Below are 3,670 nucleotides of genomic sequence, written 5' to 3' on the forward strand. Positions count from 1 at the left end.
TTTCCTTATTCTCTCTCTCTCTCTCTCTCTCTCTCTCTCTCTCTCTCTCTCTCTCTCTCTCTCTCTCTCTCTCTCTCAAGGAACCTAGGATTACCTGAAATCGTGGGTTGTAAAGCAAGACTGTGAGTTTGAGTTCATAAATCTCGCACACTTCTTTATGTAACAGGAGCAGGAGCCGGATGGGAAGGGGGCGGCGGAAGGGAGAGAGAGAGAGAGAGAGAGAGAGAGAGAGAGAGAGAGAGAGAGAGAGAGAGAGAGAGAGAGAGAGAGAGAGAGAGAGAGAGAGGTGAATCTTTAATCAGAGACCTCGGAGGATAAAGTTGATATATCTCCTCTTCCCTTCTTTACTCTCTCTCCCTCTCTCTCTCCCTCTCCCTCTCTCTCTCTCTCTCTCTCTCTCTCTGCAATGAAAGTAAGTAATCAGTACAATCCAGCACTATCAACGAGTAGCATCCGGTATTCAATCCACACGTTTCTGTTTGATCCTTCCCTTGACTGTCACTTGATAATCCCCATCGCACGCAGCGGGAGGAGGAGGAGGAGGAAGAGGAGGGGGTGGAGAAAAGGCCGGAATGTCAAGAGTAGTAATGTATGGTCTCTGCCCGCGCCAGCACAAGCTCTATGCCACAAGGGTGCGTCTCACAGTCTCTCGTCAATGTCAGTAGTAAAAGAAGAGGAAGGAGAAAAAAGAAAAAAAAGGCAAATAAAGGAAAAAGAGGTGGTGGTGTAATTGAGGTATTCTAAATATAATTATCATTTGTTCTCGCTTAGGATTTACTTTTATTCCTTTATTTACTTATCATTTTCCTCTTCGCAAGTCTGGTTCCTCGCCTTTTCCAGTACCCGCCACTTTTCCAATACCGAGTCAGCTGGAAGAGATAAAATACGGCTTTTGTTGAGGCCAAGACGTGGATCTTTTTCACTCTCTCAATATATTCCCTCACGCAACAGAGACAGCTTCTTAAGATCCAAGTAGTCCTCCTTCGAGACAAACGCTGACTTCATCACAATCCTCACATCATACAAGCTGGTGAAGCAAGTCAGTAATTTGATCCCGCACCAAGCTGATTATGGCTAATTATGAGTACTACTGGCAGAATGCACCACCGTCACCGCACTATTAAGGCAGGTATGCAACAATCTTCACTACCTCAAGTGTCCCCAGCACCTACATAAAGAGACCATGTTACTTCGTCCACTAAGTTTCCGAACACTTGGTCCCTGCTGCGAGATCTCTCATGCTTAGTGGCTCCCCTGCCCGCCATGTACCGCCTCGGCCAAAATGTGACTTTGAGGGACTCGGTAGCATAAAAACATCGCGTTATCTTAGGTCAGTTATTTGCCATAAAATTGGCAACAGGCTCTGAACAGTTACTGTCGCCCTGGAATCAACCATGTCTTGGGCAATGTTCTTCATTTAACAAGCACTGCTCACGGCTCTAATTCAATCAGACCATGTGAATGCGTATAAAAGGCCCATAAAATCAACGAATGATTATTTCAATTTGCTCTGACAATACAAAGCCGGGTAGGAAGGCGGCCCACGAGCATGTTGTGTTGCACCATGCCGTGGTAATGACCGCATAGACGTAAATTATCTAAAAAAAATTACCCCAGATATACAGATGCCATAAATACTTCAACAGACGGAAATACCCGCACCTGATAGGCAGTGTGATGAGGAGCCTGCAGAGGGACCCGCGCCTCGGCACCTGCGCCTCGGTGGCTCCACGACTGACACATCTGCCACTCTGGCGCAGGTCAAACTTTACAGTCATATTTTAAAATCTATTTCTGGTATTACAATTTCTCACATGACTCAGCTCAATCCCCATGAACGTGGCTATCCCCCTGGAGATGGAGTCATCACTGCAGCATACTGTCATAATTTCTGAGACGTAATAGTAACAAGGGGCAGCAAAAACAAAATGGCTGGGCGAGGGACCGGCAGGCGGTGGAGGCGCTGGTCCCACGACAGCCGGCCTCGTACAACAGGACATGAGGTCACGTAATTCAGAGTTATCAGGCACTAGGGGAGAATATTCCCACCTCATCACACCCAGATGCTTGTTTTCTTCTGTTTCCTACCAAAAAAACAATATCATTTTCTCAAACAATAGGTGTATACAGTGTACATATGTGTAAACGAGACTATATTAATAAATGAAGAAAACAAAGTAATTACGGAGCACCTCTTTGAAGGTTTCGAGCAGCATGACAGCTCGAGCACAGTACCTGACCAGTAGTACTTCCCCGGGCATCACTCCAGGGCATGCTTATCCTCATGCTGGGTGACTCGCTGCTTTGTGGCGGGCAGTGATAATGAAAGACGCTATCACATATTTCAAAACATAGAATGTGTGAGTTTTTATCATCATACAGTAGTTCCACCCATTCTGATGGACACTGACATTGAAAAAAAAAATCAATAAAAAGACCAACACGTAATTGATTTTCGCTAAATATATATATATATATATATATATATATATATATATATATATATATATATATATATATATATATATATATATATATATATATATATATATATATATATATATATATATATATATATATATATATATATATATATATATATATAGAAAGTAGTAAAGGTCCATCTACCGAAAAAGGCCAAATTGGTCTTCTAAGAACAAAGCGGCAACCAACTTCCCCGGTGCCTTCCGCCCCCCGCCCCCACCACGGCAGCCCGGCAAGGCCCCGCACCACCTCCTTTAAGGTGCGACGAGCCTTCCCTCGCTCGCCGACACGAGAAATCGATCAGATAACTCATCAGTGTTTGCCACAGTTTATTTTTCACATTTTTACGTCTTTTACCGCTATATTTTTTCCTCTCACTAAACCCGCGCTGTATTGCAGCTGAAGCGTTTTGTTCCACTCGCCCTACCGTGATAAATTTGTCGCTCGCTGTAAGATTTCGATCTATAGCTTTCCCATCCGTAACCACATGTTTTCTAAGTTTTCTTCGTCGTCCGTGATGATTATTCTTCAATGGGAGTATTAAATCTTTGCCTCTGATGTGACACAATTTCAAATGAGCCTGAGTCACCCCGGCAGTGCATGATTAAGATGTGATCCCTCAGGCTCCAATCCCTTGTTTTGTCTGGCATGCAAGAAAACTTGAACTCTGAGAAAAGAAAAGAAAGAAAAATAAAAGAAAGGAGGGAAAACAGTGTGTATGAAAGAGAGAGAGAGAGAGAGAGAGAGAGAGAGAGAGAGAGAGAGAGAGAGAGAGAGAGAGAGAGAGAGAGAGAGAGAGACCTGTAGCAGACCATGCTTACACGTAATCCTGTTTGGTAAAGACTTAGTGGTGGGCAAGGGCAAGAGTGAACAGAGAGAGAGAGAGAGAGAGAGAGAGAGAGAGAGAGAGAGAGAGAGAGAGAGAGAGAGAGAGAGAGAGAGAGAGAGAGGAAATGCAGGTCCCAGACACGAGGAAAGGGGACAGTCAGGGCTAGTTAGCGCGCGATAAAAGCCAGGGCATTTTTTGGACCAGTGGTATCTGAAATGAAGTCCACAAGATTTTAAGGTTTCACAGGGAGTGTTCACCCACCCAGCCCATCCATCTGTAACAATGCTTTTCATGATTTATATTTTATTAATGATGTGCACCTGACCGACCTACCGTGCTAACTCTTTGTGCAAAAAT

Source organism: Scylla paramamosain, chromosome 1 (genome assembly GCF_035594125.1).
Source record: "Scylla paramamosain isolate STU-SP2022 chromosome 1, ASM3559412v1, whole genome shotgun sequence".
NCBI classification, from domain to species: domain Eukaryota; kingdom Metazoa; phylum Arthropoda; class Malacostraca; order Decapoda; family Portunidae; genus Scylla; species Scylla paramamosain.